Source organism: Cheilinus undulatus, linkage group 1 (assembly GCF_018320785.1).
Source record: "Cheilinus undulatus linkage group 1, ASM1832078v1, whole genome shotgun sequence".
In the NCBI taxonomy this organism is placed as follows: Eukaryota; Metazoa; Chordata; class Actinopteri; order Labriformes; family Labridae; genus Cheilinus; species Cheilinus undulatus.
This window is the reverse complement of record NC_054865.1, coordinates 57,764,015-57,787,290: the sequence shown is the minus strand read 5'-3', so window position 1 is coordinate 57,787,290 and position 23,276 is coordinate 57,764,015. Positions and strand designations below refer to the sequence as shown.

At 41.3% G+C, this 23,276-nt stretch overlaps 1 long non-coding RNA gene across 1 annotated transcript; it reads right to left on the bottom strand.

Moving 5' to 3' along the window:
* Nucleotides 1-4,521: 4,521 nt before the first annotated feature.
* LOC121513437 lies at nucleotides 4,522-7,263 on the bottom strand. Its single transcript, XR_005992211.1, has 3 exons — nucleotides 7,212-7,263; nucleotides 5,116-5,176; nucleotides 4,522-4,609 (listed from the first exon to the last, which is right to left on the bottom strand). It is a non-coding gene; the product is annotated as an uncharacterized LOC121513437 (long non-coding RNA).
* Between the last annotated feature and the right edge of the window lie 16,013 nt (nucleotides 7,264-23,276).

Genomic DNA, 23,276 nt, shown 5'->3' with positions numbered 1-23,276 from the left:
TTGGTTGAGTAACACTGCCATATAGGGCCAGAGCTACTAAAGGTTTGCGTGTATAAAAACGTGTGCAAACTCATTGCACATGCAAATAAAAGTACAAACTGGTTTACTAACAGTGCGCGCTAAGGATTGTGTCTTTCAAAGGTGCAAAATAGCACGTCTGCATCCAGTTAGTACGTTCGCCGCATTGAATATGCAATACTGGGCGTTTACGTGTAATTGTGCGTGTACAGGGAGGAGAAAATGTAAATTTATTATTTTAATGCACGCAAAGCGATTCATCAAACCTGAAAGCAACTTAGCTCATAGAAACTGCGTCTATGTTTAACACGTCTCGAAGGGAGGTGCAAACTGTTTGTATGTGTAATTGCGCACGCATGGCTGCGGTTATTGTGGCAAGAAGGAGACATGAAACGATGAAAGGAGACGCAGAGAACGCATTTTTCACCCTCAGGTGAACATTTTTGTAATGAATTAGGAAACAGTCATTAAAACATATCGCCTATTCAGCCTTGCCATTTTGGAGCTGTTGGAGGAACTCAGAGCAGGTTTGGAGCCAGCAACGAGAAGGAGCCACGCTATACCTGCAAAGACAAAACTCCTCCAAGTTGACTTTTTTTTTCATCTGGGTCTTTCCAGCGTACGGTAGCTATCACAGCTGGGATCTCCCAGGCCTGTTTTTCTGATGTTCTGTGTGAAGTTGTAACGCTTAACTTTTCTCAAGCTAGCGTTAAACACACACAAGGAGGGATTTTTAAGGAAAATAGAAAACCTTTTAAAGTGAAAAATATATCAAAATGCAATAAACAACAATTCTGAACAAATATACTCAATAAATCTCTCATGAGTTTAAAGCGCTTCCCATTAAATGAACACCTCCCAGGACATTAGCGCACGTCGTTTGTAAACTCAAATGAAAAGCAGGTCACAACAAAATTAAAGATTTTATCTCAGTCTTTATAATTTCAGAATAAACTAAAAGTCCAAATCTAATGAAAATAGCAACCTGGTCCTTCTCTGAGCACTTTTAAGTGTCTTTTAAGTCTTTTTTAAATGTCTGTGACTTACGTAAACGCAAAGGCAAAAGTCTATAACCCATCAGTCTCCTCTGTCAAAACCACAATAACTCCACACAGTAAAAACCCCCTAAAAACAAAAAATATGCGATATATACCAGGTAAAAAATACAAAAACAAGATGATCTCACCCAAATCCAGGAAGGATAATCCTACAGGGAAAACTCTTTTCTCCTCTCCCCTGAGGGCTTCTCTGCTGTAGCTCATTCAAGTGTTTGGCTTCATCCATCAACTCCTCTGATTCTGTAAGGTCAAATTACATTTTGTGCGTTCAGCTCTCATGCTGCAAACCATGAAACATGCAAATCCTTATTTAAATAGGCGTGTCTCCAACACATTTGCACCTCTTGTCATTTGCGCATTCACTCTTAGTAAATCACCCACGAACCGCGGTCCAACCCCGGACGCAAAACTCTAGATTGTGCACACAAATCAGTACACAAATTTGGATGTTAGTAGATCTGGCCCATAGAGAGTAAAGTGTGACCAAATAACCTGGCTTCAATCTTGCATTCACAGTAATTATAATTCTTCTGCCGTGCACAGGCAGACTCCTGCTGCTGGCCTTTTTGTGATGTGTTCAGGACTTTTAAATATTGTGATTGTTAATGACACATTCTGTTGACACAAACCTGAATAAGCTCCCGTTCCAATTATGTGCTACACAAATACTCAGCGCCTCATCCTTTTTCTGCAGCCTTCTATTATCAGCATGAGCTGGGATCCCATTGTCGGATTTAAACTTCATTTGTTCCACTCGTGCATGAAAACACTGTTCTTCAAAGTCCTTCTGAAGATGTCACTTTACTTCCACACATAATCACTTCTGCCCCCAGGACACTAAAGCAGACAGGACCGTCACCGGCTGTCATGCTTTTGCTGCATTGTGTTCGTACGCGGTCGGAGCCATTGAAGCTGTCTGCTGTGGCGTCAGATTTAAAGGTTGGAGGCCAGACTGTCTGTAATTTGTGCTTCAAGATGAGAAAAATTAAGAAGCGTGGGCCTGAGGAATGAGGAATGTTGTCTGGTCTGTAGCTGAGCATTAATGCTCATCAATCTCTGACAGTTAGCCTAACTCTGCACACAATGGTTTAACAGATACGCTGCTATTTTAATATGTGATGGGAGATTAGCCATTAAATGAGCAATGACGTTAAAAGCCCCATTTGTCCTCTTAATTGGTGCCCAGCTGCTGCTGTCATTAAGGGACTTTTACACTATTTTTGCTCACACTGATTTTGTTTATGAAGTGAGTCAGACAGAACTATGTCTTCTGTTCAGCAGCACCACAAATATAACATTCTCAGAGGCATTAGGCCAGTGAATACACGTCTACATGTAGGTTAAAGAGTTATCAAACATCTCACTTTTTCACTGAATTATGTGGGTCTCTAAACTTATTCTCCAAGCATCATTACAGGCTACCTGTCGTCTCTGCAGGCTCCTTTCTGATAGTTTGTTCACAAGTAAACAGAGGTACAAAATTTACCGTATGCTTTGTTACTGCAAAGGGTTGTTTACAGAGGTGAGTCCTTTTATTCCTGTGGGTATCTCCGAGGTATCTGATGCACCTGCAAAACTCCTCCCCTCTGAAATCTTTTGATGTGGAATGTGCCCCAATGATGTTAAAAAAATTTAATTTTACAGTGAGTTTCAGAGAGAGTGTATGACAGTGCACTAGCCTTGCCAGCAGGTGCCAATTAGCAAAATATCGCCTCGATAGGAAACAAAACATGACAAAGTGCTCTTCAGAATGCACCCAAGTAAATAAAACATGATAAAGTGCTCTTCAGAATGCACCCAAGTAAACAAAACATGACAAAGTGCTCTTCAGAATGCACCCAAGTAAATAAAACATGATAAAGTGCTCTTCAGAATGCACCCAAGTAAATAAAACATGACAAAGTGCTCTTCAGAATGCACCCAAGTAAACAAAACATGACAAAGTGCTCTTCAGAATGCACCCAAGTAAATAAAACATGATAAAGTGCTCTTCAGAATGCACCCAAGTAAATAAAACATGATAAAGTGCTCTTCAGAATGCACCCAAGTAAATAAAACATGATAAAGTGCTCTTCAGAATGCACCCAAGTAAATAAAACATGATAAAGTGCTCTTCAGAATGCACCCAAGTAAATAAAACATGATAAAGTGCTCTTCAGAATGCACCCAACTAAATAAAACATGACAAAGTGCTCTTCAGAATGGGCCCAAGTAAATAAAACATGATAAAGTGACATTCAGAATGCACTCCTAGTGCATAATAAAGTGCTCTTTACTGGAATTTTTATCCCTGGCTATCTTTTTTGCAGGACAGTGACAACAGCCGTCTGCCAACCTGTCTCCCAGTGCAGTGTTTGACATCAGTTTTGAGCTACAAGCAAAGATATGGCCACGATTGGCTATCTTTCACCTTGGACAGGCCAAAATGACACAGTGTCTACCAGGCTTTATGCTCTGTCCTCACTAAGGCGGGTATTTTCAAAATGGAGGTTTTTCTGACCTTTCACACACATGCAAACGGTGTTCCAGGTCAACGTAAATGCATCTTTTAAAACTCCTTTCAGGGTGAAAATTTGTAGAAACTCTGTTTACCCTGTTCCCATGTAAAACAGAGAAAATTGGCTTGTAACGTCACACTGTTCACTGGTTTCTCCTCTGGATGCAGCCAAAGTGGTGCTAACTGGACTCAGAACTTCCTTCAGGCTTACACAAACAGAGTTGCTCTCCCACTATGTTGATTAACAGGGACGTCTGACTGGACTACAGAGCTCACTGCTTTTTTAAAACTCTCTGCCAACCTCAGCAGTTTGGATCAGACCAAAGGTCCAGGTTGGTGGGACAACTTTGAAATGGAAACGCTTGGGTGTGGATGGGATTATTTTTGAATACAGATAAGGAAAAACCTCTGGTTTTGAAAATTTACGCCTATGTGTGGACCAGGATTGGGAGAGTACTCTCACATTACTATTAATGCATTAATGCCAACAGCCCAAAACTATAGAAGAAGTGAAAAGATAGTGGGTTTAATTAGCTTAAACAGGATGCCAGAATGCAGGCATATTCATTCATATGTTCTTTAAAGGAAAGTTTTTCACACGCTTCACTTCTGAAAGGCTTCACTGATCTGTTGCTCTCTAACTTGTTAGTTGTTTTCTCCAAGTAATTCTCCAAACACATATCCCAAACTACTGGATGGTGAGAAACCAAGCCTTGGCAACCCTACATGATAAAAAGGCTTATTTTGACTGTGCCAACCAGGGGTAACAACAGTTTGAGGCTCTGTGCTCAGTCCCTGTAACCCTCGTGTTGACCTCCAACAGTCCCTGAACTCTACTTTGTGAACTCCTCTAATAAACTTGGAAATAAACGATAAGATAAATCACAGCTTTGAGCCCTACAACACCAAGCTGAAAATGGGTTTTAAATAAAATAGAGGCATGACTCACCAAGTTCATTCTTCCCATGGATATTTCTCACTGCTCTCGACAGCTTCGAGCCGACTTTTGTCCTTTTGCACAGCCAGAGAAAAGTCCCTACATGACAAATCACAGCACATGCATCAGGCATGCTACACCTTGCTGCAATTGTGTCATTTTCTGGTGTAGCTGGTGTCACCATAACTACTCTGACATTGCTTGAACATTTTCCTCAGATGTGCTTGCTGTGTTAGCTCATGCTCACCTCTGTGGTACAAAGTTCAGAACGCTTTCACTGAGATGCCACTGACATGCTTATTTCTGTCAAGGCACCCTCTAAAATGTGGAAAATCTCAAGCAACCCCAGTCAAAATGTATAAAAAAACACCTAAATCCCTTAAATGGCCAAGGGGTTGTTTTGGGATAGAGTTAGCTTATGAAATAACTCATAACTACAACTTGCTATCAATGGGAACCACCATATTCTGACTGGGATAGATGAGAGGCTGGTCTATTTACACAAGCCTATTCATTTGCCGACCCCGTCAATGATGTTATAGTTTCAGGAAAAAGGCATGTTAGACTGTTTTCATTATGTGTGCTGGAATAGTTAATAATCTAACCTTGCAGAGCAGATGGATTCCATGTCTGTCGTCAGGCAGACCCATCTTGCAAAGCTCCAACCTGAAACGATTGTGAAAGGTCAGCTTAACCCACGTGTTCTTTGCTGTCCATTCCATGTTATCTCTGCAGAATCTTTTCTTTTTTGCAAATAAGGATCCAAATCACTCCCCCCACCCCCTCCTCTATTCAGTCAATCACTCACTCGCTCACACACTCATCCTCTCATCCTTTCATTTGTTCATCTGTGTCTCAAAGGCAAATAGAAACCCGCTTGTTGCCAGTTATACATCTCAGTCCATCAGGTTAACATTTACCAGACAAATACATACAATACAACAACATAAATAGTGATTTTCTCATAAAGGTTGCTTAATAAGCATGTCTGCACTAATTAATCTATTAACTATAGTCAAATGGGATTTTTTTTTATTTCCCCCTGTGGGACTAATAAAGGAATATTTTATCTTATCTTGGATCTTAAATGATGTTGGTCATTAATCCATTCACTGTAACTCAAACTTGTAAGAAGGCTCTCTGTAGTAAAATGCCTCTCCTCTAATGTACAGTTGCACTAATCTATCTTGAATGATCTACCTCACATAAATCTGCTCACATCCTCTCATATTTTTACACCTGATAGTGTCTAGTCAGCATTCTTGCACCATTTGCAGCCATGCTATTATTGCACACAGACTTGTAATCACTAGAAAAAAATAAAACATAACGAGAGCTTGTACATATTTGAATTTTGATTTCTTTTACTTTCCTCAGCTTTATCTAGTTTTTTGTATTCAGTGTTTACTTCCTGTTCATTGAGAGCAAAGCTAACCGGAGTGACATTCCTTGTTATGTAATCATACTTTATCAGTAAAGCTGATTATGAAATGCTGGATGTCCTGGCTACCCCATGGGTACAGGTAGTTTCTATCAGGAGTTTGTCTTGGTTGCATTATTCTCATATTTTTGGATGTATGGACATCAGTCACATATCTCTGCACCTGATCACTGCACCAACCTGCAGAGAAGGATTGTTTTTGTGCATAAATCTTCAACTGTTGCCATGAAATACCATCATCACCAGACATTTTTTATTCAACTTTGTATTCATCCTGGATCTCAAGATCTTTTTTCTTTTGTTGCTGTTATTGTTTATAGGAAATATGTGTAAAAATAAATTCAGCAAAGGTGTACTCAAAGGCGACAGCAGAGTGAAAAAGATGCCACACTTGAAACTTGGAAACAAATCTTGTTGAGAAAATGTCTGTCCTTGAGACACATCAATCTGTTTTTAGAGAATCAGTCAGTGTTATAGAAGTCAGCAGAATAAAAACAAGCACATCTCAAACCTAACAGCTGTGTCTGACAGTAACAAATGTCTGCACATTCACAGCTGCCCTCCAGGCATACCGATAAATAAACATCTTTGCAATAAGACTCAGGGAAAATCATCAAACACAATAAATGAAACCATAGTATCACTGACGTCCACATCACTTCTCTGAGAGGCAATCTGAGCCGCTGCAGGAGGCCGAGGAGCTCTCAGGAAAACACATGTAAGAGAGGATAATACAGTAATACACCTGGGAGACACTCACTTCACATGAAAAAGGCTCTTTTTGATGGGCTGCTATTCTGTTCCTACTCAAAATGATTAAAGAGAGAAAGAATTAGCTGTGAGGATTCAGGGAAAATGTATGAAAGTAATAAAAGCTGTAATGAGGATCATAAAAGGAACAAGAGACATTCCTCTACAGAGTCTGCAAACGGAGTTACATCCTAATCAGAAGCATTGTGAAATGTGAAGTTATTGCAAAGCTTTTATTTTTTTTTAGGAAGAAGCAATTCATCTTTGAACTAATGCATTTGAATAAAATGTAAGTAAGCTTCACCTCATCATCATTTCATCCTCCAAGAGTTTTTATGAGTACCTATGAAGAGGCAGAGATGGCTGCCATCATTCAGTATCAGATATAAGGCAACAGTTCAATCATTTTTGTGGCTCCACACCAGGGTTGGAATTTCACTTTTTCATCTACATACTGCTCTGACTGATTCAAAGATCTACCAAGGCCAAAATACTAAACCTAAAGCTCACCAAAAGAACAGGAGGAAAGACTGGATGACAATCACAGGCAGGATGCACAGATGAACTGACCCAGACACAGACACTAAATAGGCAGGGAGCGACTAGACACAAGGAGACAGGTGAGGCCAATGACACAGGTGAGGGAGAACGAGGCACAGGTGAAGGCAATCAGGGAGGAGGGAAAAACACAAGGGCAGGAAGGAAGCCAGAGGACACACACAAGGAGGAGAAAACTAGAAAATAAAACAGGAAACACTGAACAGGAGAACGAGGCACACATGGAGGGAAACTGACACAACTAGAAACTAAAGTGGGTGACACAAAGACAGGCGGTAGAAAAACAAACACAAGGAGCACAAGAAACCCAAGTAACTAAAAATGATCACAACAACACCCAGAACCATGACACAAATGAACGATATAATATATATATGTACAAAACTTTTTATAACTTTACTTGTATTTAAGCCCAAATATCACCTAATAATGTTTTATTTGGATTTGAACTCAATTTAACATGATTTTGTAAAATAATTGATACAATTTATGATTTTAAATCAAGTTAAGTTTCCCCAGGAAATGGGCCCTCCCTGATTGTCATTTTGTGTCATCTTCTATCTACTTTTGCCACTTTTCAACAATTTTTGCAACTTTAAAACCATTTTTTCACACTTTTAAATCTTTGTTGATATTTTTTGATACTTTTTGCCTCTTTAACCCAATTTTTGAAAGATTTTTAACCCCCTTTAAACCACTTTTTCTGCATGTTTTATCCCCTTTATGCCACTCTATTATCAATTTTTGCCACTTTCCTTCAATTTTGCCACTTTTAAACCCCTTTTCTTTACTTTCTTGCACTATTTTTTGTCATTTGTAACCAATTTTTGATAACTTTTGCCCCTTTTTTCCTCCTGTATCATTTTTTGACACATTTTAACCTCTTTTCACAACTGTTTTCTGCCAATTTTTGCAGCACTCCTGCCAACCTTTACCATTTTTTAGATATTGACTAATTTTGACTGTAAATTTCTGTAAAAACAGATCATATTGTTAGTCATTCTAAAACTATTTCAATGTTAATTGTTTGTGGGATGGATTTAACAGCTGCAGACATTTAAAGCAAAAGGATACTCTTAAAATCTTCTTTTCTGAATTTAATGATCTTTCGGGGACCGGACAGGAAGCTTTGGGGGGCCTGATGTGGCCCCCCAAAGCCAGTTGATGACCAGTGACTGTAGGACTTTGGCAAACTTTAGCACAAATGTCTGACTAAATGAAATGAAGCAGGACAAAGGTCATAGGGGAATGAACTTCATGTTCATCCCTTATTTCCAGGAACAATATCTCAAAGGGATTTGGTTCCCTTAGAGGGATTTTCTTTAAAGTTTTGCTCAAATATCTATTCTGATGCAACCATGAACTGATTTGAGTTTGGAGTTCAAAGGTCAAGGCCTTTGGGCCTTAATCCTTGATTTTACTGTGATATCTTGAGTCTTTTAAGGGAATATTCTTCAAACTTTTCTACAAATGTCCACTCGGACCAACGAGTGAATCTAATGGATGTTTCTGGTCAAAGGTTATTAGACTTCCTGTTCATTCTTTACTTTTGAATACAAGAATACTTTAAGGAAATTTTTTTAAACTTTTAACAAATGTCCACTCTGACACTCAGATGCGATTTTAGAGGTCAAAGGTCAGGTCTGTGGGTTTCATGTTCATCCTTTGCTTCTAAGAATATGTCAAACATTTTGGTACAACAGGCACCACAACAAACAAGCCCAGTCCGTCATCTTGATCCACCTGTGCACTCTCACTGTTCATCAAACCTTCTGGTGGCATGAAGCCTCCAGTGCTGTACTTTGGTGATGCAGTATGTGTTTAAACTCTGAAATGCAGAATTGCCACACTCATATGCAAGAATAAGAGGAAGAATATAACACATTCAAGTTTGGAGTTTCTGGAGCAGCTTCAAAAAGACTCTCACAGCTTTACATCAATGTGGTTTTCAGTCTCAGTTTCTTATTTCTCAAATTTTGGATTGAAGTTCAAAGACTCAGAGCAGTGGGTGTCTGAATGTGTGAGTTCAACATCTTTTTAATATTGTATTTTCTCATTGATCCGACCCAAGCCTCACATTTTTAGAACTTTTAACCCTTTGATGCACAAACTGAACGGGCCCTTCTCTCTTCGCTAAGTAGGTGAAAATGACTCATAGACTCAATAAGGATCAATGTGTTCAGATGTAGGGTTTGTCATTTTGGTTTAAAATATACTTTCAGTTTTATATTTTGATTCAAACCAGACAATATTAGGCTTGAAGAGTTTTTAATTTTCTTTTCAATGCTGGGAAATATCAGGAAGATATATGAACAACAGTCAGGGAGGGACCTCGATGATGTATCATGGTCGCTCCATCCCATCATCCATCCATTTTCTATACCACTTATCCCACTGAGGGTCACGGAGGAGCTGGAGCCTATCCCTGCTGTCATTGGGCGAGAGGCGGCGTACACCCTGGACTGGTCGCCAGGTGGTGGGAGGAAGCCGGAGAACCCGGAGAGAACCACGCGTGCATGGGGAGAACATGCAAACTCCACATGGAAAGGCCCTGACCAGGAAACGAACCAGGGGCCTTCTTGCTGTGAGGCAACGGTGCTAACCCCTGCCCTGCAGCCCTATGGCCACTCCAGAAATGACAATAATAAAAAACAGGACTTTAACCTCAAAAAACCCTCTTAAATTCTAAAGTTTAAAAAGTCTTTAATTACGAGAATGTATTTCTTTGAAATTTCAAAAGCTGTAAATGTACGTGAACCAAGACGTAAAATTTCTGAGACCATGAAGTCAAAAATCAGACCACTGTTTTTAGTTTGTTTCCTTGTGAAATTTTTGACTCCACACTGTTGTAAATTTAAAGTTTTAAAAACTTTTGAGGTTTGGCATTTGTCAGTTTCTAATGTCAAATTTTAAGACTTGGAAATTTCCTGTTTTTTCTTGTAAACTTCTGACTTTTTAAACTCTGGAATTCTAAGTTGGAACCACTGTCCTAGGACAGCCTGCTGAAGGCTGAAAGTGGCGCTGACGGGAGCCTTAAACATTTTTGAGTGAAGCACCAACTCCTGAGCTTCACTGACCAACCTCTCTCTCTCCCTGCACATGATTGCCCCACATCCATCCATCCCTCCATCCATCCTTCCCTCCATCCCTCCATCCCTCCATCCATCCCTCCCTCCATCCATCCCTCCCTCCATCCATCCCTCCATCCATCCATCCCTCCCTCCATCCATCCCTCCATCCATCCATCCCTCCCTCATCCATCCCTCCATCCATCCCTCCCTCCATCCATCCCTCCCTCCATCCATCCCTCCATCCCTCCAGCCATCCCTCCCTCCATCCCTCCCTCCATTCATCCATCCATCCCTCCATCCATCCATCCCTCCATCCCTCCCTCCATTCATCCATCCCTCCCTCCATCCATCCCTCCATCCATCCATCCCTCCCTCCATCCATCCCTCGATCGCTCCCTCCCTCCATACCTCCATCCCTCCATCCATCCATCCATCCCTCCCTCCAGCCATCCCTCCCTCCATCCCTCCCTCCATTCATCCATCCATCCCTCCCTCCATCCATCCCTCCCTCATCCATCCCTCCATCCATCCATCCATCCATCCCTCCATCCATCCATCCCTCCATCCATCCATCCCTCCCTCCATCCATCCCTCCCTCATCCATCCCACCAACCATCCATCCATCCCTCCCTCCATCCATCCCTCCATCCCTCCATCCATCCATCCATCCATCCCTCCCTCCATCCATCCCTCCCTCCCTCCCTCCCTCCATCCATCCATCCATCCCTCCCTCCATCCATCCCTCCCTCATCCATCCCTCCATCCATCCATCCATCCCTCCCTCCATCCATCCCTCCATCCATCCATCCCTCCCTCCATCCATCCCTCCCTCCATCCCTTCATCCATCCATCCATCCATCCATCCATCCATCCATCCATCCATCCCTCCATCCATCCCTCCCTCCATCCATCCCTCCATCCATCCCTTCATCCATCCATCCATCCATCCATCCATCCATCCATCCATCCCTCCCTCCATCCATCCCTCCATCCATCCCTTCATCCATCCATCCATCCATCCATCCATCCATCCCTCCATCCATCCCTTCATCCATCCATCCATCCATCCATCCATCCATCCATCCATCCATCCATCCCTCCATCCATCCATCCCTCCATCCATCCATCCCTCCCTCCATCCATCCCTCCATCCATCCCTTCATCCATCCATCCATCCATCCATCCATCCATCCCTCCCTCCATCCATCCCTCCATCCATCCCTCCATCCATCCATCCATCCATCCATCCCTCCTCCATCCATCCAGCATCTGATCTCACATCCATCCATCCATCCATCCATTGAAGCCTCTCCATCCATCTCCTCCATCCATCCTCTTCCATCATCATCATCCATCATCCATCTCTTCCATCTTCTTGGTCCATCCATCCTCTCATCCATCCATCTCCATCTATCCATCTCTCTATCATCATCTTCATCCCAAAGGTGCTTGATGGGGTTGAGATCAGGGATTGTCCAAAATGTCTTGGTAAGCTGTAGCATTAAGATTGCAAAGGTGGCATCCATCAAAGGACCACACTTGCAGTCACTGAGCTCTTCAGAGCAACCCGTTTAATATCACAAATGTTTGTGGACACTGCATGGCCAGGTGTTTGATTTTATACACCTGTGGGAACGTGTGTGATTGAAACACCTGACTAACAGGTGTGGCCAAATACTTTTGTCCATATAGTATATGTCCCTGATTGTCACATTTCATAAGAAAGATAGGTTCCCATTGCTATTCCATAAGACATGCATGCAGGTCATTTCTAGCACCTTTATGGAAGCCTGGGTGGTAATGGTTTCTTAAAATCAACAGGATGAGAAAAAGAAGCAAAAACAACAACACCTGGTACATGAAATGAAAGCAATTTAAAAAATTTGCCAGAAAACTGCCTCACTTGTTCCTTATTGACCACTTGTGCATCTAAAAGTAAACCTAGCAATAATGTTGAGACAGTTTGGCATCCTCCTGCATAAAGAGACTCTTATTCCAGCCAGAAAAGCCTGCTGCAGGGGATCAGTCACCAATCATGTGTGACCGGCTCCTCCTCGTCAACAATTGGATATCTGCTGCTGGAGCCCGCTGAGACTCTGGATGCCATCACAATCCTGTGAAAACTGATTTTCCACAAATGATTACTCACGTCCCCTCCTGATCCAATCTAATAATTGCATCTGAAAATGAGCGGAGCCAACACCTGCGGCGACGACACCTCCATTCATTTTAAATTAGTGAAATTAATTTCTCCTGCGCATCGTTCCAATTTCTACGGCCGCTTTAATGCTCCTGAACAAAAGAGACAGCTGAACCAGTGCAAGGATCTGTTTGGGTCCTTGTTATTGTTAACAAGTAGCATGCACATTTCCTGGACATAAATTATATTAGGAGGGATTAGTGCTCGCTCTACAGTGAAGGGAATAAAGGACGCACTTCACAAGCATCGTCCAACTGTTGTATGCTGATCGGCAGTTACATAGAAACCATGAGAGAAGAGGTAGACCAGTGATGCTTGGCTCTGGAGCCACATGTGGCTCTTTAATGTCTTAATCTGAAATATTATTCTCCCAGAAAACCTTATAAAGGGAAACTAGGACCTCAGAAAATATCCATTACAAGTCACATTAATCAGTTTGAATCCACACATTTATACAGTTGGCTTTAATTTTCAACCTTTATTTTCTGTCTTTACATTTTCATCACCTTTTTTCAATATTTTTGCAACTTTTGATCCATTTTTACTGCTTTAAGCCCCCTTTTTCCATCTCTTTTTGCCCATTTTTACTACTTCTACCTCATTTTTGCCACCAGTTTCTTTGCCTCCTTTACCTTGCTTTTTGATATTTGCAATTTTCTCTTTTTGCCATTTTTGCCCATTTAAGCTGCGTTTGCGATTATGTTCCACTGTTTTCAGCATCCTAGCCACTCTTGCTGCTTTTTGACTGTTTTTCCTACATTTATGCCCATTTAGTCTCTTTTACATTCATTTTTTGCCATGTTTTTGCTGCTTCTTGACCATTTTTTCCCACAATTATGCCCATTTAGTCACTTTTACACTCATTTTTTTGTCAAGTTTTTGCTGCTTTTTGACCATTTTTCCCACATTTTTGCCCATTTTAGTCACTTTAACACTCAATTTTTCCAGGTTTTTGCTGTTTTTTTTTAACCTTTTTCCCCACATTTTGTCACTAACATTTATTTTTTGCCATGTTTTTGTGTTGTTTTTTGGGCAATTTTGCCACCTGTAACTCAATTTTTGGTCACTGTTTCCCATTTTTGCCCCTACTGCCCTATTCTGCCACTTTTTCTCCCTGTTTTTCCACTTTTCACCCACTTTTTGCCATTTTATGTTTACTTTGCCCCTTTTTGCCCCATTATTTTCCACCTTTTACTTATTTTTATATCCTCTTTAATTACCACATTTCATTATTTACATTGAGGCTCTTGCAAAGGCATTTTTTTTTTTTAACTATTTTGCTCTTTGGTGGAGCAGGGTTGAGTATCACTGATGTAGACCATCGTTGGGCAGCAGCAGTTCCCTCACTCCGAGGCCTCACAGTAAACTCACGCCATTTTCATTCATCTTCAAAAGCCCTGCTAATGCAGCAGAGGCTGAACACAGACCGCCAAAGTGTGTTCATAAAAAACGCTCCGAATGCATCCGTCTGATTGCAACACTAACTTCTTTTAAAATTTGTCTGAAAGAACAAACCTTTCTTAGGGTTTATGTTTTGCTACGCTACGATCAGGGCTCTTATGGAGTTACAGTCCAACATTTTGTTAGAAATCTAAACTCTGTGTATCCCTGTGTTAGCTTGAATATGAGGTGAATCTGTAACACGGAGCAGTGAACTGTGGAGTGGCATTTGGTGATGTCCACTGATCTGGACTTTGCTGATGATGCTGTGATCCTTGTGGACACTGCTGGAGTCCTTTTGGGGACTCTTTCCTTGCTGAGTGAGGAGGCTGAATGTCTCCTGGGCCAAGACAAAGATCCAGACATTTAGGGATGCCTTGGATGCTGCCATCGAATCTGACACTGTGAACGGTGACGATGTGGAATTATGGAGCAGTTCACCCACTGTAGTGGTCAGGGAGTTCATGGGTCAGAGGGGTTGAAAACATGATTGGAAACAGCTCTTTACCGTCACACTACACGTTTAATGTTTGCAGGGAAGCTCAGACTCTCTTCCCAGGTCACATGAGCAGACCTTTGTGAAGGAAAAAGGAAATAAAAGGTTAGAGAGTCCAGCGTATCGATACAGGGAGCAACTCCTGTCTGACCTCCAGGTGTACAGCTTATGTCTTCACATCGGTGTGCATCACCATGGTAACCAAAAGCATTTAAAGGCACACTACAGAGAGAAGCGATCATTGTTGTGCCAGTGCTGGCCTTTTGCTGCCCGTCGGTCTGCACACTTGACTCGAGGAGGAAAATAGTAATGAGGGATTTCTTAACTGAGCACTAATCCTCTTTGTAGGTCACAAAATTCCAGTGTTTATTCAGAGTCTAACTCCAGGTTAGGACTTAATGTTGCAGGCTGCAGTATTTGATGGCTCATACCCCTAACTGTTGCTCCCCCTCCCAGTCTTCAGAGCTCTTGCTGTGGAACCCTCGCGCCTTTCCTCTGCAGTCTTCTATTTTAATGGATTCTGCTCAGATCTTGCTTCTATTTTACATAATTCATAAAAACTCCTGTTTTATATTTTTGTCTTGCACTGCCCACATTACAGTCTTTTCTACCAGCCTTTCATTTCCACAGATCATCGATATAAAACCATCTGCTCTGAAAGGTCACATGAGCCTCTGGACTTTATTGATTTCATGCAAGGTACTTATATGCCTAAGTATCGATACAGCTGAGCCTCCTGGAGCGTTCCATCTCTCTGAGAGTGCTGTTGCAATAAGAAGCATGGCAACTGTTTTTATTGGATGGGGTGTTTTATTCGCACATACATGGTTCATTATGGTACTTGCAACCATATGATGTGGGCATTCATAGCAAAACACCAGAAGTATCCCGAGACCGCTACACAGATTCTCAACACTGTGGCTCCTCAAAAGTTTGCTCAATCTAAAAAATTTCAACGCTGACAGAGAGCTGAGAATCTGTGCTTTCCAGCAATATATGATGTGTGGTATATACAGTGGTTAACAAATTTATTAGACCACCCTAACCCTAACCAAAGTAAGGTTTATGCCACAGCTGCCCTAAATTAACAGCATTGGTAATTACCAGAATCATTTTTAAGTTTCTGCAATGGTTAATACACCAATATGTAGAAGCTCTTTAACCCAAATGATATTTTTAATGCTAAAATAGAATTATTATTGTTATCCATGAATTTTCAAATTTACTGATTTACAAATAAACTGAAAAAATAGTAAAGCACATTAATATTTCTGATTAATATGTCAAATTATAGTTATTTACTGGCATTCCTGAACAGAAAAATGAGTTTTAGTGGTTGAATGTTATGCTTGATTCATTTCTGACTTCTCAGAGAAGCCCAGTGAGCCGACTCAAATTTGGGTATGAAAAGGTGAATTCAGTTTGAAATTCCTCATTCCTGTTCAAAATGGTAAAACATGGAGAGCTGACTGAAAATGAAAGAGTCCACATTAAAGCACTTCATGATGCTGGATGGTCTCTGAGACAGATATGACAGGTGGTCTGACAGTTTTGTTAAGAACTGTATATTACAGTAATGTGGAACAGCACAGAGAAAATGACAGCTTTGGCAGAAGACGAGTGAGAAAGGAGAGTGAAGGAAGAGAGTAAAAGGAGCCAGAGTGGTGTTTAGTTTTCTAAAAATAGCGTTAAATAGTGGCATTTGTGCGTGTCTGTCATGTGCAATAACAACATGTTACTGAGAATGCTGAGAATGCATTTTTCCACCTTTATTTGCACTAACTGTCTCCTATGTATATAGTTATCTTTTGCTCTGTTTTGCACACCCAGAGTCCTAGACTCCAAAAATGACTGCTGATTGTTCTAAACATGTATAGGTTCACATTTCAAATGTCAAATCAAAACTTCATGAGCAATAACAACATTTCTTCTCATAAAAGCCATGAAAAATAAATCTGTGTGTTTTTCTTCTTTTAAACTGCTGACAATTCCATATAATGTGCAATAATCATTAACCAGATGTTGAAAAGTCAAATTCAAGTACTCCTGGGAAAAGAGACCAAAGCTCTCAGACTTAGGGCATTTCCTGACTATTTTACAGCCAGAATAACTAAATATGTCCAAATCAACATTTTTAGACTCAGTAGGTAAAGGGTTAAAGTGACAGAAGCCCAGCAACGAGAAGGGCCATGAATGATGGTGGAAAATGTAGCTCATAACAGCATGTAAATATCACTTTTGTAGCAGCTATTACTAATGAGAGCAGAGCCAGATGGTGTCTATGATTTAATGAAGTGATCACTGTGAATTCTTTCATTATCAGTTTAAATTATTTATAGAAAGAGGAAAAGTCACCAGCTTTCTTCTGTGAAGATACAGCTGAGCTGAAGGAGAGTTTTGTTGGCTTTGATTAAAATGCGTTCCTCCTTTCAGTAAAAAGAAAATCCTTTTAATCAGCACTGTTGTGTTTGTAAAGCAGGGTTGTCAAACTCAAGGCCCGGGGCCAAATCCGGCCCGTGGTACAGTTGTCCCTGGCCTGCCAGGTTATTTCATATTTTTATCATAACTGTCCCACTGATCTACAGATTTCCTCCAGTTTAAAAATGTAAACCTAACCCTGATGATTTCAAATATCCTTGTTCTGTCATAAAAATAAGACAAAGTTAAAATAATTTGATAAAAAGTCAGGACTGTGGGAAAATAAATTTCTGTTGTTATTTCATTTTCTTGATTTTATCTCTCACAGTTGTGGTTTTGGCTTTTTATTTCATATTTTGACCTTTTCAAATCCTGTTTTCGACTTTCTATCTTATTATTATTTCAACCTTTTAACTCACAATTTTATTTTTTTTCTCATGTTTTGACCTTTTTGGCTCCTTACTTTGACTTTTATGTCATAATTTGATCTTTTGTATCCTTAATTTTAAATTTCAAATTATATTTTGACTTGTGAAACTCTACATTTATTTTTTTTCTCAGGCTTTGACATTTTTAACCAATGATTTTGAAATGTATTTTTACCTTTAAAACTCATGATTTAAACTTTCTGTCTTACAAATTGACCTTTTAAAAACATGATTTTGGCTTTAAATGCCTTTTGAGCTAAGTTTGACTTTTTATCCCAAAATCATCTCAAAGTCATTTATCATGAGTGCTAAGGTTTTCTTCCCCCATAATTCATTGCTGGTGAAAATGAGGTTGACAGTCAGTGTTGAATGTTGGCCTTGTTTGGCCCTGAGCTTGGAGCCAAATCCAGAATCTGACCCCTGCTGTGACTGAGTTTGACACCCCTGGTTTAAAGGAAACATTGCAGGTTGTCATAACAAGGATCAAGTGGAGTGACTTCTTCTAATGTGTCAGTTTTACATATGAATACATAAGATGAGGAAATGGTTTATTTTTGAGGCGGTGGTTAAAGGTGCAGAACAGAGACTTTTCCTCCTAAATCAGAGGTGTCAAACTCAATCACAGCAGGGGCCAGATTCTGGATTCAGGTCTAACCTGGGGCCTAACAGGGTCACCTTTTAAACCATAAACTGTCAGCCTTACACATATACAATGGTCAAGTGACTACGTTAAAAGGTGTGGCCATGAAACAGGAAGAAGATTTTTCAAATGGTTGTAAGATATGTAGAGCAATGAAACTTGAAAAAAAAATCTCATTGGCATGATGAGATGATTGATATTCATTTCGTAGGTGGGCGTGGCCTACTGGCTCAATGGCAGCCCCTGCAATTTTTTGAAAATTCAGCCGGTGCAGCAGGTTTAACAAAGTAGTTAGAATTCTCGAGCGTGAGCATCATTTAAAGTTCTCTTTGACCAATGCCATAAAACAGGAAGTCTGCCATTTTGACTTTTGTGGTCAAAAAGCAGCACATTGCAGGCTTCACAATTTTCAAAATTCCTCTTGGGGAAGTTGTTAGAAAACATGCCATAGTTGAAAATTTCATTGGAACTTTTTCATTAATAAAAGGGTCGTGGCCATGGTGATTTTTTTTCTTCTCCATGAACAGGAAGTAGAATTTTCCTGGGCTTAGAAAACTTGTAAAGCCGTGAAACTTTACTTCAAATTAAAGGTAGGCAGTTGCTTAATGAGTATGGCATATTTGAGAAGGCTCTTATTTTGAAATCTTACATCAGATTGCCTTGTTACTGTGCCAGATGCATCGTGGAGTTGCCCAGTATCACTCTAAGGTGGAATGAGTCTGTGGTAACAGGGGGTTTCAGGCCCATTCTTAACCCATAGGGTTTAATATGACGTGGGTCCACCCTTTGCAGCTAGAACAGCTTCAACTCTTCTGGGAAGGCTTTCCACAAGGTTTAGGAGTGTGTTTATGGGAATTTTTGACCATTCTTCCAGAAGCGCATTAGTGAGGTCACACACTGATGTTGGACGAGAAGGTCTGGCTCTCAGTCTCCGCTCTAATTCATCCCAAAGGTGTTCTATGGGGTTGAGGTCAGGACTCTGTGCAGGCCAGTCAAGTTCATCCACACCAAACTCTCTCCTCCATGTCTTTATGGACCTTGCTTTGTGCACTGGTGCACAGTCATGTTGGAACAGGAAGGGGCCATCCCCAAACTGTTCCCACAAAGTTGGGAGCATGGAATTGTCCAAAACCTCTTGGTATGCTGAAGCATTCAGAGTTCCTTTCACTGGAACTAAGGGGCCAAGCCCAGCTCCTGAAAAACAAGCCCAAGCCGCGGCACCATTCCTCACTTCCCCCCCAGCTTGCTTTCACACTAGTCACATCGAACCATACCTGGGCGCACTTGCGTATTTACTCAGTCTGAAACAGCAGGTGGCAGTATGCACGTAGCCGGTTTACAACGAAGAAGAGAAAGAAGAAGCTACTATGGCAACCACTGGGCTCATGACCTAAACAAAGATTATTTTTGTTCTGACCCAGCAAAAAGTCCATCCTGCAGCCGTGGAGGATTAAAATCGCTTTTAAGATGCCAGCAACTTTGCTCTTCATATCTGCACATCTACTACAGCTCAGAGGATTAAATGGGCTCATGCTGCACAGATACAGTGGTTTTTGAGATGACATGAGACTTTTATTGCCTTTGCACCTCCTCTCACTGACTACAACTTGTGCTCATGTGTAAGGTGAGTCACAGCAGACCGTTTATTGAGCAGATTCTGATGATTTCTGCCCTTTATTGAAGAAAATGTGAACAAACTGCCGCGCTGTGGAAAGAAGTTTAGTTTTTATGATGATGTCATAAAGCTGATACAACGCTCTGTCCCGTATCCGACCGCGGTTGCATTCACGTCTCATCAGAACCGTGCCAGAGTCCACTTGAATCACACCCGAGACCACCTCCCCAAGTGGGCCCGGCCCGGTGCCCAGGCATGGTTCGTTTGCATTCACACTACCCAAACGAACTGGACTTTGGGCTCAAGTGCACTCGGATCTGTGACTGGGCCCCTAGTGTGAAAGCCACCTAAGTTAATCTGAAGGCCACATGAAGTTTGGAGGTCTGTAGTGATTGACTTTGCTGAAAGTTGGTGACCTTTGTGCGCCTGAGCATCTGCTGACCCCGCTCCATCATTTTACGTTTCCTACCACTTGGTGGCTGAGTTGCTGTCGTTCCCAATGGCTTCCACTTTGTTATAATACCACTGACAGTTGACTGTGGAATATTTAGGAGCCAGGACATTTCACCACTGGACTTCACTGAGCTCCTGAGAGCGAGCCATTCTTTCACTAATGTTTGTAGAATCAGTCTGCATGCCTAGGTGATGATTTTATACACCTGTTGGCATGGAGGTGATTGGAACACCTGATTTACATTATTTGGATGGGTGAGTGAATACTTTTGGCAATATAGTGTATATACTCTAATGAACCTACTGTCCAAAGCAGATGAGTTAAGGATATGCAGATAGTTAAACATTTAACAGCTGCTCTTCTTATGCTCATTGTGAGTACTCTACTGTTTAGTAGAAGCTGTTTTTTTTTAACACAGTACAAACATTTCCAGTGTAATGTTCAGGCTCTATATGGTACCTAGTCTCCAGTATCTACTCCATCCTGATAGAAGATGTCATATATCTAGATAAAGTGCTTGCAAACACAAACATTATTCAGCCCGTGCACATGCTTAAGTAAGAACAATCCGCCTTCAAACAACAGAATTTGCTTTTCTCACTTACGCCTACCTCCCTTTACCACCCGCTCCTTTTCCAATTTCATCTCTTTTTCTCACCACTCCGCCACCCACCCACCCCTCCTTCCCTCCCTCCCCGCCTGTGCTCTCTTCCCCGCTGTCGGTGTGTGACAGATCGATGCTGTATCCTTTCGGCTTCCCTTTGCAACTGTATTCTCCTGGTAATTGAGCTCAGCTGGTCTCCCAGGGGGCCGCTGATTTTCACACAGGCTTCTAGGAGCTCACTCCCTCCTCCGCCATCCACATCATCACTCGCTCCCTCCATCCCGCCTCTTTTCTCCCGCCATCTTTCCCTTCCCCGCTCTCCGCTGCCACCTGTAAAACCTCTAAAACCAATATCCCCAGGCTGTAATTGGTTTTGATTTCCACCGGCAATGTCATCCCTCTCACTGTCTGCTGCCTGCTGAGCTTGGCCGTGTCGCGCTCGCCAACAAACACATTTTTCCATCTTCACAAATTCTAAGTTTGAGACTTCAAACAATGAGGGAAAGTGGGGAGATTGACAAACAGTTTCTTCCAATTTTTGTAAATATTTCAGCTCCAAATAAGCTTTGTACTGCACACAGATGAAAATTTAAAGTAACTCTGACAGCCTGATCCATATTATAAACCATGTCAGCAGGAGTGGAGAAAGAAATACCGCTTTATTTTTCCTAAATCTGTTGCTAAACCTCACAGAGGATTCTTGTGCAGTGTCGAGCTTTGAGCTATCTCTTTCTGCTTTATTGATTACCTTTTCAAATTGGTATTGGCTGTAATGGATGCAGTCTCAGCGATCTCAAAGAGTTTTGTGAGGCATACAGATTTGTGAATGTGAAGGGAAAATTGGACTTCAAGACAAGATGCACACAAATAGAAGAAGATGAATGAAATCCTACTACAGAGACTAACTGTTACAAATGTTAACCACAAACCACATCAATAATTGATGCAGCAGCTGTGGCATCACCCATTGTTTGTTGACTGCCTGTTTGAAGCCAGGGGTTCAGTGTTGTGGCTGCCCGCTCTGTGGTTCTCTGGAATAAGAAGTGACAATAGCTGTGTCTCAATTCAGGCGCCGCATCCTTCAAGGGAGCCAGACATTTTAGCCTGCTACGATCACCCAGGCTGATCTGAAATGAGACATGAGACCTTTTCCACCATTTTTTTTTACATTATTAACCAATTTTAGCCATTTTAACCCATTTTAACTCACTGAGTGCCAGACCTTTTAGAAAATGGAATTTGGATTTTGCCAGTGTTTTTGGCCACTTTGAGTCATATTTCAGGACCCACAGAATATTTTGTACTATGACTCTGAAAACACTGAATAGCTGAAATGAAAGAACAAACTATTTCATCATGGAAAAATGTTTGTTTGCAGCTTGTTCTGTTCCTGATTTATCTGAAGTTGAATAGAGGCTAGTTTCACCAAAAAGAACCCTTTTTTCTTGAAAGCTGAGAAAAATGCATTTTTGTAAGAGAGTCTGTCAAGCAAAAACAATGATTTGAATGTTATAATTTTGCCTTCAATGACATTAAAGACATCTGAAAATTGTATTACAAATGTTCTTTTATTGTAAAATAAATAAAAATGCTTCCAGTCACTGTCATTCACACTCTGGAACTGGACGGCCTCCACGGGACCCCCCGATACGCCCACGTCCTCTCCTGCTTGCATGTCCCCTGGCACTGCCTGTAAATTATAGAAGTTAAATATAATACGTCATATATATAATCTATAATCTATAATGTAGAATTTTTTTGTTCTTACCTCTGTTTCTGCCAACAGATGGTGTTGTAGAGCTGCATGGGGCTTGCTCTTCTCCCAAGTCTGCTTCTGAAATCACAGGATCATGAGTGATGGTTTCATTGATAAATCTGTCTGAATAATCAGTGGGTTCCTAACGTTAACTTACCTCCATCACTCTGGGACAGAGAACAAGATCCGCTCCGCTCACTTAGCAGCCATTCCTCAGAGTCTGGGTCGGAAAAGTCCGTCTCTGAAGTGTTGTTGCTGTGTGCATCAAGCTGGTGAGCAAATGCCTTACCCCAAATTTCCATATACAGTGTGCACGCCGTGGAATGCCGGCGAATCATACTGTGGAGCACTTTGCTCCCTCTCTAGTCTATCAGAGCATTTCCGTAGTCGGTGCTCCAGACCGGCAGCGGCACGTGCCTGGAGCGGCACATCGCTCTGCTTCGTTTGAGATACGCTGCAGGTCTATTTCAGCGCCGGCCGCTGCCAAACCTCGTAAATTCACTGTTGTTCAGAATGCACCAATCATGGAAGTCACAAGCGTAGAACATCTGGTTCTTTCAAAATAAAACACAATGCATGGACTCCCGATTGTAAATCATCACTATATCAACATAACATTTCATCCTGCAGCGAGAGCAAAGGGTCACTGAGAGGTCAGTGGGTCACAGAGCTACAACGGCGCCATTGACGAGGAAAAGTAACTTTTGTGGATATTTAGCCAAAGAATTTTGCATAAAACCACAGATCCTTTAAGGAAACATTAACCTTTTAACTTCCTAATGTACTCAATCAATGGAGGAAGCTATAATATCATGGACTTATTCCAGAAAGGATGATAAATTAACCCCAAAAGGTAAAATAGTCTGCTGTTGACATACTATTCCTGCATGAACTC